The 16,575-nt window shown below is 39.9% G+C and overlaps 1 long non-coding RNA gene across 1 annotated transcript; it reads left to right on the top strand.

The window, feature by feature from the left end:
- Window positions 1-10,309: 10,309 nt before the first annotated feature.
- LOC130997508 (uncharacterized) lies at window positions 10,310-11,820 on the top strand. Its single transcript, XR_009093109.1, has 4 exons — window positions 10,310-11,130; window positions 11,205-11,276; window positions 11,368-11,471; window positions 11,544-11,820. It is a non-coding gene; the product is annotated as an uncharacterized LOC130997508 (long non-coding RNA).
- Window positions 11,821-16,575: the final 4,755 nt, after the last annotated feature.

Below are 16,575 nucleotides of genomic sequence, written 5' to 3'. Positions count from 1 at the left end.
TATTTTAATACTTCAAAAATTATTATCAACAATATTAATTTTAAAATTTTAAAATTAATAGGAGTATAAAAATAGATCCGTGCATCGCATGCACATGGGAAATACTACTTAGGGCCCGTTTGATTTTCAGTATTGGATTAATCAGGATATAAATTATCATGATAATTTAGTGTGGATTAGTCATGATTTCTAATCTCAGACGGGTGTTTGATATCATTGGTAATTAATCCCAAAAAGTGTTTGGTATCCATTGAAATAGGTTGGATTAACATATCAAATACCTAAATTAGTAGCCTATGGAGGGGGTGGAATAATTAGTGTGGGTTAATCCCATGGGGGAGGTGGGATAATTAGTGTGGGTTAATCCCACAAAATAAGCTAGGGTCTTGGGATAAACCTGGAGTTGACCATATTAGTAACACATAATATCAAACACTACATAAATCCATATTAATTTAACTTATCCTGCTTTTAAACCCATATCAAACAGGCCCTTACTAATATAAGAAAAATAGTTAAGAACAGAAAGAAACTTCCAGTAACACATCCAAAGTTAGATCCATTATACTCACTCCATCCACCAAAGATATGCCACAATTTCTTTTTTCGTCCGTCCACAAAAAATATGTCACATCCATTTTTAGTAGTAGGGTCCACACCATTCCACTCACATTTAAAGTGGGACCCTTGCTCCACTACCAACTTTACTCACATTTTATTAAAACCCGTGCCGAAAGTAAAGTGGCATATATTTGGTGGACGGAGGGAGTACATGTTTAAGGATGGATCAAAATACCGAAAAATCAGTATACTACATTTATCGTATCGAAAAAATATAAAAAATATCAAATTTTTGGTATACATCGAAAAATTTCGGTACAATAACGGTATTAATTTTCCTCATACCGCGGTATACCGATACCATGGTAGATACAAGTTATTTTGTTATATATCGATATTTCGGTGTATACCGCGGTACCGATATATATCGAATACCGATATACCGTATCAATTGAAATAAATTATATATATTTATATATAATTAGTGATAAATTATAAAAAAAAATTCATAATTATATTTGTTTGATGTAATTTCGATATGTACAGATATACGATATACTATCAAATTTTGGCAATTTAAACATAAAACGATATACCTATAATTTTGGTATACCGTAAAGTATGATATACCGAACTTTGGTACAGTATACCGCACTATTGGTACGACATCGGCATGAAAAATTTCATACCGATTTTTTCGGTATACCGATCTACAATTAATATGCCGAAGAGTTTGGTATGATAACGGTATGAAAAATTTCATACCGCAATTTACGGTACGGTATACGGTATGACGAAAAAAATTCGACATACCGTACTGATCCACTCCTATACATGTTAATATGTTTGGATGTTTTTATTGTTATTTAGATGCAAGTGTACTAAAATAATTCTGCTGACACAGGATAAAAGATATAGTCTGATTAATACTACAATATTGAAGTTAAACGCGTGGCAGAATTGAAGTTATCCACATAAGCAAAAACTAGATCTGTCACCTTGTCAAGCAACAGAAGTCGAAAGCAAACAAACACAAGCAGACAAACTTATTATTGGTAGAATCTTCTCTGATCGATAGCTTAATCAGGAATTCTTAAAGGCAAAACTTCCTGAAGTATTGCAGATCCGGGAATCGTCGGACGTGGAGATGGTAAGCCATAACACTTTTGTTATCATTTTGGACCTTGAATCAGATAGAGATAGTGTCTTGTCAGAAGGACCATGACATTTTTTTCCACGACCTTATGCTGCTTAAAAAACTTGAATCAATGCAAACGGCAGCAACAGTGGCGTTTGAAGATATTACCTTGTGGGTGCAATTTCATAACCTGCTTGATTTATGCTTAATTGTTCTTATTTTGGGGGTTTGATTGTGCTAATTATGAATTAAATATTTTGAAAGTTGGTGCGTTTATGGGTTTGTTTGATGCTTTGTAGGAGATTTTGATATAATAGGATGAAGAGTGCTATGTTGGAGATTTTGGATCAGAATCATACTTTTTAGAGCTCGCGGCGCATACTCTGGCTGACTAAACTTTCCAGAGCTGAATTTCATTCGCCAGAGTAGAGTTCCATAGCCAGAGCTGACTAAACTTGACAGAGCTGACCAATCTCGACAGAGCGGACTTTCACTAGACCAGAGCTAAAGTTGACAGAGCTGGCATTCATCTGTGCAAAGCTAAAGCTGACAGAGCTGGCATTTATTCATCCAGAGCAGAGTACATCTTCAGTGCTAACTTTACTCGCCAGAGCCAACATTGTTCCAGAGCTGGCAATCACTTAGGCAGAGCTGTCTACTTAGCCAGAGATGACTTTACTCTGCCAGAGCTGCCATGACTCGCCAGAGCTGCCAAGACTTGTCGAGCAAGTTATCCTTCGCTGCAATCCCCTGTGCGCGCACGCTGCCTTAATGTTTATCTCTTAGGCCCAGTTTGGCTGGGCCGTTTTTGATGGCTTTAGGATTGATCGGTAGTCTATAAAAAGGGGTCAACTGTTCTATGTTAGAACAACTTTTTTGGCCTTTGGGAATTATTGATCTTCCGTCAGGCAACCAAAACATTTAGGGTTTTTCTAGCCTTCGAGTTCTTCAAGTTTTCGAGATTTTTGTTCTAGTTAGATTTCATCTTTGTTTTCTAGTTACGTTTTCTGTTTCGAGTTGTAATCAAGTGACAGTGATTTCATCCTCGCGACGTTTTATGGTATTTCGTATTTACTTTAATTTCTTTGACTCATTATGAATTATGTTAAGTTTTCAATTATGCAATTTCATTTCTGTCAAAATTAGATTAGAAGCTTTTAATTAAAGTTATTTAAATTCTTAGCGTAATAGCATTTAATTTCGAGTAGCTAGCCTTTACTTTATGCTTTTAATTCTGCCTAGGTTTAATAGTTTATTTCTGCTTCGTATTTATGTTTTGGTTAATTCTGCATAGGGTTAGTAATTTATTTATGCTTAAGTATTTGAATTTCGCCTAGTTGATTCTTAAGTTTAATTTCAAGTTAAGTTTAGTTCCAAGCTTTAGTTTAATTTTACAGTTTTCAATCCTACTTTACTGTTTTCTTGTGATACAATTAGAAGCCCTACAAAATCTTCCTTGAGAGATGGCGTTGGGTCAACTTACCATTGCTAGAGTGTTCTTATCCTATTGCAAGTCAATCTAGAGATGTTTTAGGTTGAGTCACTGCCTATTGCTTGTATGAATACTAAGATAGTGACGCGAGTTGGGGAACAGATTGGCAGAGTGCTAGAAGTGGATTCGGGAAACAGTGGTTTTTGTTTTGGAAAATATGTAAGGGTGAGAGTGGAGAGATCGATTAATGAACCCCTTGTTCGCTGCGTGCCGGTAGCGAGAGAGGGCAGGGATGACGAGGTGTTGGTTTTGGTGCTTTATGAGAAATTACCAGACCTTTTTTGCTTCGCTTGTGGGAATATTGGTCATCATCTGAAAAAGTGTGATGCCGATGAAGAAAAAAAGGTAAATCTATCTTATGGGAACTGGCTTAGAGTAGGACGCAGGGTTGATAATCGACACACAAACATGACGAACAGACCTACACAACAACAACTATGGGTTGGACAAAGACACCACGCAGAGGCTCAATTCAATGGGCCGAACCCACCTCGGCGAATCGAAATGCAAAAGGAAGGAGATAGAGTTCATCATAATGGTCTAGTTGAAGAAATAACTCAACAGGATACGAAGGGATAAGAAAGAATAGATATTGAGGAAGGGTTCACGGAAGACTTGATGGATGATTCTGTTAGCACATGAGTGGAAAAGGAGGCTGAAGGGAGAAACAATCCTGAGAATAGGGAAAGGGTTTTGGACAGTGAATCAGCAGGGAATGAGCTGAAGGGTAGGGAGGATGGAGAGCTGGGAGTTTTAGTGGGAGAGGAGGACAAGGATATTGAGGTTGTGGTGAACGGGCCAGGGGAAAATGAGAGTAGGGAGACGGAGGGAGAAGATGAAACTGGGAAGAGTGAGAGGGGATTCAGGGGGAAGAAGTCAAGTTGGAAGAGAAGGGCGAGGACACCCACATTTGGTGGGGATGGGAGGGGAGGAAGAGGGGGGCGAGGGAGGGGAGCTCTGAAGGAGATACAACGGAAGGAAAATGACGAGATAAAAAGTCTATTTGATGGAGGTGTCCAATCGGTTTTAAGAGAGGGGGAAGAGAGGATGACAATGGGGAGATGGGGGAACCTTTAGAAAGCAAGCTCGTATGGAATGCTCGTGGGTTGGGAAGTACCACGACATTCCATGAGCTCCGACGACTTTTAGCCGAGACTTCCCCGAGTATAGTCTTCACCAGTGAGACACGGCTCGGTAAGAATAAAATGGATCATTGGCGCATGATTCTTGGTTGAAAGGATGCTTTGTGGTGGACGCAAAGGGATCGAGTGGTGGTTTGGAACTTTTGTGGTTCGACAATGTGGAATCCAACATTAAATCTTTTTCCAAGGGGCACATTGATAGTGTGGTTAATTGCGAAAATGTGAAATGGTGATTTACGGGCTTTTATGGAAACCCAGTGACTGATCAACGCCGATTCTCATGGGAACTCCTTAAACGTCTTAAAGGATTGGATCATGGTGAGACGAAGGCATGGTTAGTGGCAAACGATTTTAATGAGATTCTCTCAGAGAGTGACAAGATTGGGGGACGTCCGAGATCAATGCAACAGATCAACATGTTTAGAGAAGCTCTTATCATTTGTAATATTTATGACGTCGCAAACTCGGATAAGGGATACATTTAGTTCAACCAAAGGAGTGAGGGAGCTATCTATGATCAACTTGACAGATACCTTGGGGATGAAGGTTGGCAGGAGACTTTCTCGAACACGAAAACCTCGATGCTTGACTTCTTTGGCTCGGATCATAGACCGGTGGTGTGTGTTTTTAGTGAGATTGAAAGTGTGATTATTAATAGAGGTCGTGGACGTTTTCACTTTGAGGATAAGTGGTTGTTACACAAACAGTTTGTCCCTGATCTGCTTTGGGAATGGAGAATTTTGGAGGTTTCAAGAGATTTGCCAATGAGGCTGGCGAAATGTGCGAGATTTCTACAAATATGGGCGAAGATGATTTTTAAAAAAGAGGAAGGTGATTTGGTGCGCCTCAGGAAACATATACAGAGGCTTATGGAAAAGGTGGAAAAGGATGGCTTTACGGATGAGATCAAGGAAGTAACGCGGAAAATTAAATTTGCTACTGAAGCCGAAGCACTTCATTGGAAACTAAGGTCTAGGACGAATTGGCTTGCAAATGGGGATCGGAATACACGGCTTTCCACATCCAGGCATCAAAACGCAAGAAAAAAGATACCATTAAATGGCTGATGAACGAGAATGGGGAGAAGAAGGAGGAAGAAGGTGAGAAAGTGGAGATTATTAAAAGGTTCTTCACCAAATTGTTTACAACTGATAATCCACATTCGGATAAAATCAAAGAGGTGACTAGCATGATTGAGTCTAGATTGACTCAAGAGGATTTTGCGATGCTGGAGAAACCTTTTGAAGCAAGAGAGGTCAAGGAGGCATTGTTTGATATGCACCCCACGAAGGCGCCGGGGCCGGACGGATTTAATGCTCAATTTTTTCAAAGGTTCGGGCCTGTCATGGGCGATAGCATTACAAGAGATGTTTTGGCGGTGTTGAATAATGGTGCACCTGTTAATGACTGGAATGAAACTATCATCTGCTTAATTCCTAAGATGAATAAGCCATCCAGAGTTTCAGATTTTCGGTCTCTTAGCTTGTGCAATACAATTTATAAAATAGTCTCAAAGACTATTGTCAATATACTGAGGCCTGTTTTGGGGAATGTGGTGGATCAGACGCAAAGTGCCTTTATTAAAGGACGGTTGATCACGGATAATGTACTTATTAGTTTTGAATGCCAACTTGGCTTAGGAATCGGAGGAAGGACAAATAGGGTTATGCGGCTTTAAAGCTTGATATGAGCAAAGCTTACGACAGGGTGGAATGGAGCTTTCTTGAGGTTGTCATGATTCAGATGGGGTTTCCACCTAAGTTTTGTGCGTTGATTATGGGTTGTGTTTCTTCGGCTAACTTTTCATTTCTGCTGAATAGAGGCGTCTTTGGGGAGATTAAGCCTTCAAGAGGATTGAGGCAAGGTGATCCTTTGTCACCGTTTCTTTTTGTTCTTTGCGCGCAAGTTTTTTCCTCCCTTATTCAACATTTTGAGAAGATTGGGGATATTCAAGGGATTCCGATCATTTCGAGGGAGCTCAACATTACACATTTATTATTCGCTGACGATAGCCTCATTTTCTTCAAAGCAAATGATGATGGGCCTGGGTCGATGAAAAGAATTTTGGAGATGTACGAAGCAGTGTCTGGTCAATTGGTTAATTTGGAAAAATCAATGCTTGCTTTTAGTCCAAATACTTCGTCCATTGATGTTGGAATAGTGAAGACTATGCTTAATATTAAAGTGCAGCAGGGTTTTAACATGTACTTGGGGTTGCCTTCTTTCACTATCCGTCAGAAACGCTTGCAATTTGACTACATTAGAGAGCCAATTCAAAAGAAAATCATGAGTTGGAACCAGAGGGATTTTTCAGCAGGGGGCAAAGAAGTGCTCATGAAATCAGTTATTCAAGCCATCCCGACTTATGCGTTGTAATGTTTCAAATTGCCAGTTGCCATTTGTGATGATATTAACAAAATGTGTGCGGACTTTTGGTGGGGGGATAAAGAGGATAAGAAAAGGATTCATATATTGGTCTAAATGGTCCAAAATGTGTAGGCCGAAGGAGGATGTAGGGCTCAGATTCAGAGATATTTCTAGCTTCAATCGAGCGCTCCTGGCGAAGCAAGTGTGTAGGATGTTAATCAAGCCATATTCGTTGGTGGCAAGGGTGGTTAAGGCACGATATTTCAGGAATGGTGATATTCTTACGACTCCAATTAAACAAAATTGCTCCTTTATTTGGAGATCTCTTATGTGGAGCAGGGAAGTTATTCAAGAGGGTGTCCGTAGGAGTGTAGGCGATGGCTCAACAATCAGTGTTTTTGGGGAAAGATGGATTATAGGAATTCATGGGGGTTGTACTAGCCCTTTGAGATCAACTGAAGACACTAATATAAAGGTCTCGAGTCTTATTTCTGAAGATGGGAAGTGGAAGATGTCGATGATTAGGGAGCTCTTTCTCCCATACATTGCCGACGGTATTGCGATGACGCCCATTGAAGAAAGGGGTACATTGGATGGTGTGTACTGGACTTACGAGCCTAAAGGCTCTTTCTCAGTGAAGACGGCATATTTTACGACTGTGGGATATTATGATAGTAACCCGAACAGCAGCCACGAGGACAGGAAGCGATGGAGCAGGTTGGTTTGGTCGCACTCTATTCCTCCAAAAATTAAGATCATGGTGTGGAGAGCTTTGAACAATTTTATTCCTACAATGGGTAAATTACGGCTTCATCATGTTCCTGTGGATGGGGTGTGCCCACTTTGCTTAGACAGATGGGCTTCCACGACTCATATGCTATTCTTTTGTCCACTTGTTAGAAGCATATGGAAAAGGTCAATTTTTTGGAGAATTTTGAAACTTGGAACTGCATTTGAGATGGTGGACATAGCAGAAAAGATGAGGAAGGAAATGGACAAGTCTGATTATGATATTTGGTTGGTTCTTGTGTGGCAGGTATGGACATATATCTGCAAGATTGTTCACGAGGGGACGACAGGTATCATGCAGCCCTCTGAAGATACGAGCAAAGCTTTATGCGTGATGCATGATTCGGCTCGAGACACAATTCTATTGAATGTGCCGTTGGGTATGAAGTGTGGTGCGCGGAGGTGGATGAGACCACCAAGCGGAAGGTTGCAAGTGGATGTGGATGCGGCGTTTAATCAGGAGAAAATGAGGTTTGGTGTTGGAATAGTGGTGCGCGATGCTGCTGGGCGATTGGTGGTGGCAAAGGCGATGCAAACTAAGCCAACGTCAAATATCCTTATGGCGGTGATCCACGATATTGTGTTATGTGTGGAGAAGGAGTTGAAGCCAATTGAGGTTTTCACGGATTCTTTTGTTGCTGCGAGAACTATGGCTAGGCTTGAGGATGATGATGAGTTTCTTCCGGATGATATTGGTGACATTCTTAGATACGTGAGAGATAACATGCTTGTTGGGGTGTCTCATATGTATAGAACAACCAACTTGGCAGCGCATAGTGTTGCTCATTTTGCTGCTACCTCAATCCTTCTGCTGGACTAATAGATATCCACTTTGGTTGGAAGATGTTATTAAGCAGGATCTGATTGAGTAATATATATATATATATATATATATATATATATATATATAGGGTTGCATTATACAGAAACACAATATTAGATGGAGAATGGAGTCGCAATCTGGTTCGTCAGATCAATCTTGATCAAAGGCTGAGATTAGAAGTTAATATAATTAAAATTGGTAAGATTCATAATATCCCTTAATTTACTCTCTTCTCTCTCCTCTCTCCTCTCTCCTCTCTCCTCTCACGTCACCCCTCACCTCTCTCCTCTCTCTCTCTCTCTCATCTTCTCTCGTCCCCTCTCTCCTCTCTCCTCTCTCTCTCTCTCTCTCTCTTAAAATCAAAATACATAATTAAGTTCATGACAAGTTCAACACAAGTTCAGAAGTTCAACAAATTCAGAAGTTCAGAAGTTCAAGACAAGTTCAACACAAGTTCAGAAGTTCAACAAATTCAGAAGTTCAGAAGTTCAAGACAAGTTCAACACAAGTTCAACACAAGTTCAACAGAATTATACGTATAAGTTCAATAAAATTATTAAACTTATACGTACAAGTTCAACTGAACCCGCCGTCCGCCGCCATCCCCGCCGTGGCGAACGCCGTGGCCGAGAGCCCCATCAGCAGCTGCATCTCCACCACCATCGCGTAGCACCGCACCTCGCGGTAGATCACCTCCATCACCGGCAGATAGACGGCGAAGGAGATCCCCGCGCCTAGAATACCTGTTACAACCTTTTGTGTGTGTTCTGTGTGTGTGTGTGTGTTCTGTGTGAGAGACGAGAGAGAGAGATGGAAAAAAGGAATGGAGAGAGAGAGAAATGAGAGAGGAGAGAGGAGAGAGGGAAAAAGTGACGGAAGAGAGAGAGAAGAGAGAGGAGAGAGGGATGTGAGTAATTTAAGGGATACTAATATTAGCTTTTAATCTCAGCCCTTGATTAAAATCGATCTAACGAACGAGATTATGACTCTAGACTTTGCAAATATTTATGTTCTTGTTGAACTCTTCCCTATATATATATATATATATTTGCTGGTTTAAAAAAAAAAATACTACAATATTGAAATGATTAACAAATCAGAAATTGTTGATAAGCTTCTTCTGTAACACCATTTAATTCGCTTATTTTCTCTCTCCAAAGGCCTAAGCTTGGCCTTGTTCCACCATCGATCAAATAATTATTCCTCAGCCCAATTCGAGTCTAAGAGCATCTTCAACAGGAACTATAAAATAGGCTTTAAAAACTAAGTGGTTCTCATCTTCACTCTCCAATGCAAATGCAAAAGTTTTGAAAGAGGCTTTAATTTCTTAATTTTTATTATATTTCATTTTAGTTCTTCAATGTTTAAATTTAATATATTTCGTTAAAATTTAATTTAAATATTATATTAATTAAAATAAAATACAATACTTAAAATGATGTGAAAAATAAAGTGAAAAAGCGAAGTATATTTATAGAAAAAATGAAGAACAAAAAAAATTAAAAGAAGAAAGCCATTGAACAACTATTTTAATACTACAAAGGGGTTCTTCAAAAGTTATTATTTTATTATTTAATTAATATTGATGATTTTTTGAATTGGCCCAAGTCGGGACCAAAGAAGTATATTAGTTTGGAGAGTTTATTAAATTATAGAGTACTATTTTAATATGTTTTATTGTATTATTATATTTGAGAATAAAATCATTTTAAATTATGTTTGGAATGAATACAAGTATATATATATATATATATATATATATATATATATATATATATATATATAAGACAAATTGATTAGTTAAAATGTATTAATCTCATCATTTTGTTAGAACGTTGTGGTCAGTCACGAGTTCACGATCACCGATTTCAAATTACTAAATCCCAAATACATGCAGTTCGGATCCTCTGTCTCCAAAGCGTGTCCCACTCCATGTCCCAAACCCATTTACGACACCGTTTCAGATTTATACAGTCTATTTCATTTTTTAATATTTAATTGATTCATTGCAGTTCGGCTCGGCTTCCAGCAACGATAAATCTGATTCTCTCTTTCTTTACCAACACAATTCTTCTATATTCTCATTCAAATTTTTTTCTCTCTCCACCAAAAAATGGGATTTGTCTCCAAAATCAGTCTTTGTTTTGCTTCAATTTCTTATTATTTTTCTTCACAAACATCCATACTCGATTTTCTCTGATTTTATTCTTCCACAAGAACAACTTAGGGGGACATCGGAGGAGACGATGGGTGATCTTTCTTTTACCTTGACCGACGAAATTGCTGTGGAGAAGACGACGCAATCGAATTATTTACCTTGAAGACGACAGATGAGCTTTCTTTTAGTTTCCATAGTTCTTCGTGGTATTCTAATCAAGTACAATGGCTCTTGGTTTAGGTTTTTTTCTGATGGAATCATAATGAAAATGTAACCTGCAAAAAATTGCTTGATTTTGAAAGTTTGTTTCGATATTAAATGTAATTTGCATAGATTACTGATTAACTTGAGCTATTGTGGCTAATTGCCTAGGAATCTGATCATCAAGCAGTTCAAACCCTCTGTTTCGTATATTTCAATTATTTATTGCTCATTGTCAAGTTGTGCATTGGTTTCTTCAGTCATTTTTCTATGTATTTCAAGTAGCTTGTCCCTTGAAAGTAGTCTGTGACCTTGAAGTGATTCATGAGTTAGCTAATTGCAGGTTGCCCAACTTTAGGTAGTAGATACTGAATCCAAAAGTTCAGAAATGGGGAAGGAATCAAAGGAGATGAATCAATTAAGTGGAAAGAAATCGAAGAAGATGACATTCTTGATTTTGTAACTATCTTTAAAAGGCTATTTTTGAATATCAGTTCCAAATTGTCGGTAGATGATCTGAGCTTATGTTTCAGGTATTTCCGTCATGCAGCTGATTCTATCTTCATACTCTCAAAAAATTTAGCTAAGTACATACATATCAACAGGTGAGCTATCATATAGCATGCGTTGAACTGAAACTATGAGTTGATGTGAAAAAGTAGATATGAAAATCTCATCCAATTTCATTCCACGCAGTGCATCCTTGAAGGTTTATGCTCACAAGGATGTATCCATGGGGTCATGGATGATGGGTCTCCGCGCAACCATATAGATGACAACCATATGTGCTGTAAGCCAAGGTAGGTCTACATTGATAACATAATACATGACTATGCACTCTTATTGGTTTGTTTCAAATGGTAACTCTACAGACAAGATCTGCTCGTTGGCTTGAAGTTAAAGTGAGACGAGCCTTTGCAGCAACGCTTGGGTGTTGGGATACATTTTGTAACTATCAAGGAGTGATTTATTTTGTTAAAAAATTAGTGCACTTAATACCAATTCTATCTTTTCAATCTTCATAACTTCCATTGTTTTGGAATAGTTCAAGTATATATAATAGCAAACGAAAAATTGTTATGGCTTGTTGCAAAATTGATTGGGCAAAACCACAACAATCTGTTTAAATTTCACAAGTTTTTTTCTTTCTTTCGTTTATTTTCCTTTAACAAAATTTTATTTCAACAGTTTAAATTTCATAAACTTGTGCTAAATTTTGTTATATATATATATAGGGAAGAGTTCAATGGAGATCACTCCCCTATATAGAGAATGAAGATCAAATCAGAGCCATTGATCTCACCAAAATCAATGAATCAGATTCATCCGAATTCTTCAAGTTTAGGAAATCTCGTAATTTTCTCATTTTCCAATTCTGGGAACCAACAAACATTATTATGAACTTACGAACATAAGTATGTTTATTTGTATGTTCATTTGTTTTTATACGAACATATCGACGAATATTAGTATGTTCATTTATTTTTTATACGAACACATCGACGAACATTATTATGTTCGTAAGTTCATAATAATGTTCGTTGGTTCCCAGAATTGGAAAATGAGAAATTTACGGGATTTCATAAACTTGAAGAATTCATATTAATCTGATTCATTGATTTTGGTGAGATCAATGACTCTGATTTGGTCTCTATTATCTATATAGGGAAGTGGTATCCATTGAAGCTGACCCTATATATATATATATATATATATATATATATATATATATACATATATATATGGTCGCATTCAATGGAGACCACTCCCTTAGATAAAGAATAAAGATCAAATCAAGGCCATTCATCTCACTCTAATCAACGGTTCATATAATTTTCTGATTTGATTTTTCATGCAATTAAATATTGGTTAATTGCATTTATTTAATCCAAAAAGGGCAAATATGTCCACTCAAATCCACTGAAATCTGGGATCACGTTGAACAAATCTCGAAAATTCCTCTTTTTCCATTCTGGGACCTGATCCATCAATGAACAAAATAGGTGAACATTAGAATGTTCATTTGTTTTCATATGAACATTAGTATGTTTATTTATTTTTCTACGAACATATCGACAAACATTAGTATGTTCATTAGTATTTTCTACGAACACTACATTGTCGATATGCAGATCTGCAGATTCAGCGGCAGCGCGACGGTCGCCACCACGAGCATCCACGTGACCGCCCTGGACGGCTTGGTGAACGTGAACTCCCTCTCCACCATCGCCGTCTTCGTCGGCCGCTCCTTGGCGACGCCGTCGTCGACAAATTGGGGAGATTGGGAAGGGAGACGAGGGGACGGTGGCGGTCTCGGAGGGGACGACGGATGAGACGGAGGAAGAGATGGAGGCGAGGAGCAGCAGGAGGAAGCGGCGCCAGATCTAAAAAAAGAAAGAGCGGCGGCGACGGTGGCTGTTGGACTGCTGTCGAAGGGAGGCAGATCAAGAGGAAAGTGATTTCTAGTAGGAGAGACCGAGAGATGAGAAGCGTCGGCTGCTGTTGGCGGCTTCGCCGGAGAAGAACAGTGTGGGAGAGAGAGAGATAACGTCAGTTGGGTGGGGAAGAGAGAGAGAGAGAGAGCGTGAGTTGGGAGAGAGAGATAGATAATGAGTTGGGAGAAGAAAATATAAAATGACAAACCTAACTGTTATTATATAAAATAAATGAAATAAAATCATAATTAAAGGTTAAATTATCACCCTTAGATTAAACAAGAACGACTCACATGATTTGGTCTTTATTCTTTATCTAAAGGAGTGGTCTCCATTGAACTCTCCCTTATATATATATATAGGGTTGAGTTCAACAGAGAATTATCTTTTTCGAGAGAACGAACAAATGTATATATTTTACGAACAGATCAACATAAGTAATGAACAAACGTATTTAGTAAAAATATAGAAAAACTCGCCACCAGCAGGATTCGAACCCAGGGCAAATTGTTGTTCATGTGGTATATTGATCTGTTCATTAAAATTATAGGTCTGTTCGTTTTTATTTTACGAATTCTCTATTCTCCACAATATTTAGCTTCTCTGTTGAACCCTTCTCTATATATATATATATATAGATAATTGAACATTTTTATTACGCCCCAAAGTGTTTCAAGTATCACGGCTCAAGCACTGAGAGAGAGAAAAAGAGAGATTGACGGAGAGAGAACGCAGGTGCTCTGCGTCTGCGCGGCGCCGGCTCCGTTCCGGCGAACGGCGTCCCTCTGTGTCTGCGCGGCGCCGTTGTGGCGAGGGACAGATCGTTGACTTTAGAGAGAGAGAGAGAGATTGAGAGAGAGAGAGTCGCAGGTGCTCTGCGTCTGCGCGGCGCTGCCTCTCCCCACCGTACCGGCGATCGGCGTCATCTGCAGTCCCTCTGTGTCTGCGCGGCACTGGCTATCCACAAGCCCGGCGACCGGCGTCCCCTTGGCAGCAGTCAACCAACAGGCGGTGGCTGCGTTTCTGGTGGCCAAACTCTGGTGGCCGGATCCGACAGCGTGGTGGACCGATCTGGTGGCTAGTGTCTCCTTGGCGTCTCCAACCTCCACAAACAAGGTCCCAAAAACAGCACACCAGCTGTTTGACAAAAAGCACCAAAGACTGATTTTGCTATGCGTTGCTCCCTTGTTTAGCTGCTGTCTGTTTGCTTTTCTGGCTCTTGCTGCAGGAGTTTTTTGGTACCACATGACTTCTCCGGGAGGTCTGAATCTCCCAATAGTTTCGAACAATTTTGCCTGCAATAATTCCCCGATGAATGACTACACAAAGACTGGTGCGGGCTTGGCTGGCGGTAACGGAGCAGATTCTGCTTTTGTGGAGGAACGAGAAGTTGCTATACCCAACGCCACAGCTATCTCAAACCCTAATGATTCGGATGTGGGGGCTGATAACATGCCCAAATCCAAATCGTATGCTGATATCACGATGAACAGGCCACCGAGACGTCCCGACCTAGCTGCTCATCGGTTTCACTCATTACGTCCCACCAAAGAGGGAGAGCAGTTCTCCTTAAAAGTTCCACAGCACCTATATGCGCAAGAAGTCAGTAAGGAATTCTCTCATGCTATTATTGGTCGTCTTTTCCTTCGTAAAGGAGACAAACCTCAACCTGCATTGCTTCTCAAGGCAGAACTTCACAAAATTTGGAAATTAGAATCTGAGTGGCAACTTATTCCTCTTGGGAAAGGGTATTATACGCTGGTTTTCCAGACTCCTGAAGACAAAACTCGTGCTAAAGCCAAGCCGGTCTGGGAATTATCTTGTGGTCATGTACGTCTTCGAGAATGGTCCAAACACTTTGATCCATTTAAAGAGAATTCTTCCATGGCGAATGTATGGGTGAGGATACATTATTTGCCAATTGAGTATTGGCATCCTGAGATTCTAGCCGGGATTGGGCGGTACATTGGTCATCCTATTAAAATTGACGGAGCCTCGGCCCGTCGTGATTTTGGGCAGTTCGCGCGCCTTCTTATTGAGTTAGATATGTCCAAATCCTTTCCTACTACTCTCTTAATTGATAACGATTCTTTTTCGTTCTATGTTGAATTCACGTATGAGAATTTACCTTTCTATTGCTCAAAATGTAAACTTACAGGACATCCCACCGAAAAGTGTCAGAAAATCTCCGTTAAGAAGACGGTTGTGGAAGAGGATGTTCAAGATAGAAGTCAAATGCCTTTGGTTAAAAATGGGAAACAGTGGCAACCTATCTCTGGTGATGCTAGAGACGAGAGAGAACATGAGCAGGAGACAGCCAAGGGAGATAGGCCGGTTGAGGTGGGTTCGAGAAGCGACATACAGGTTTCCCCAGCTCGTTCGGACCCGGGATGTTACTCACTTCAGAAAAATGATCACCATAAACAGTTAAGCTTGCCGGTTTCGGCGTCGAACAACAGTTTTGCCCTGTTGGATAACGAAGGCACTGAATTGCTTGAAGAACCGGAGCAGCAGCAGCGGCGGGTACCTCTTTCTAGGGGTAAATCTTTGGATGATTCCAATTCTGCTGAACACTACGGCCCTGATAGGTTGGCCGAGTGTCTAAAACCTTGTAAAAACTCGGTGTTTGATCAGCCAGTCAACATTTCTGCGATCAATGATGGACATATCTCGGAGGAGGTTTCGGATGAGGATGAAGAAGTGAACTATGACAGCAGTGGGAAGTACGTTTCCACAACGGATGATATTGCTGTTAATAATGCCTTGAAAGCTCAAAGACTTGAGCAGATTTTGGCGATAGCTAAAGCGCCCATGCCAGAAACAGTTGCTCCTGCTAAGCGACGAGGAAGACCATCCAAACAGGACCAAGCTGCTAGGGCAGCGGAGAACAAAGCAAACAGGCCAGCGGACACAAGCATTAAAAGTAGACTTCGTAACACGGGGGATACGTCGCGTACTTTTGTGATTGATACAAGTAATAGAGACAGCGCTCTAGCCATGGAGAGCGTCGCCAAAGAGAGCTGGGCGGAAAAGGTTGAAAGAAGCGGAGCTGCCTCCGCTAACATAAATTAATTCTGATGAATATTATTGCATGGAATGTCCGTGGTTTAACGGATGAATCCAAACATCTGCTGAAGGAGCATTGTAATTCTTTTAGCCCGGTGGTGTTGGGCATTCTTGAACCGAAACGGGCGTTTTGGAAAGTTAGACAGAGTTACTGGCATTCGTTGAATCTTGTCCCGGTGCATCAAAACTGCCGGTCTCCTCGCTGTTCGAATATTTGGGTTTTTGTTCACTCTTCTGTTGTTACTAATGTTTTGTTCTCTTCTGATCAGGTGGTTGTGGTGGACTGCCTATGGCATAGTTATGATTTTCGTATTGCTTTTGTTCATGGTTCGAATGATCAAAATGACCGCCGTGATCTCTGGCATGATCTTCTTCGTTTCGTTTCTGGAAAAATGGTTTTCAT

Source organism: Salvia miltiorrhiza, chromosome 8 (assembly GCF_028751815.1).
Source record: "Salvia miltiorrhiza cultivar Shanhuang (shh) chromosome 8, IMPLAD_Smil_shh, whole genome shotgun sequence".
In the NCBI taxonomy this organism is placed as follows: Eukaryota; Viridiplantae; Streptophyta; class Magnoliopsida; order Lamiales; family Lamiaceae; genus Salvia; species Salvia miltiorrhiza.
The sequence above is the reverse complement of the archived record's forward strand: the minus strand, read 5'-3'. Positions and strand labels throughout refer to the sequence as shown.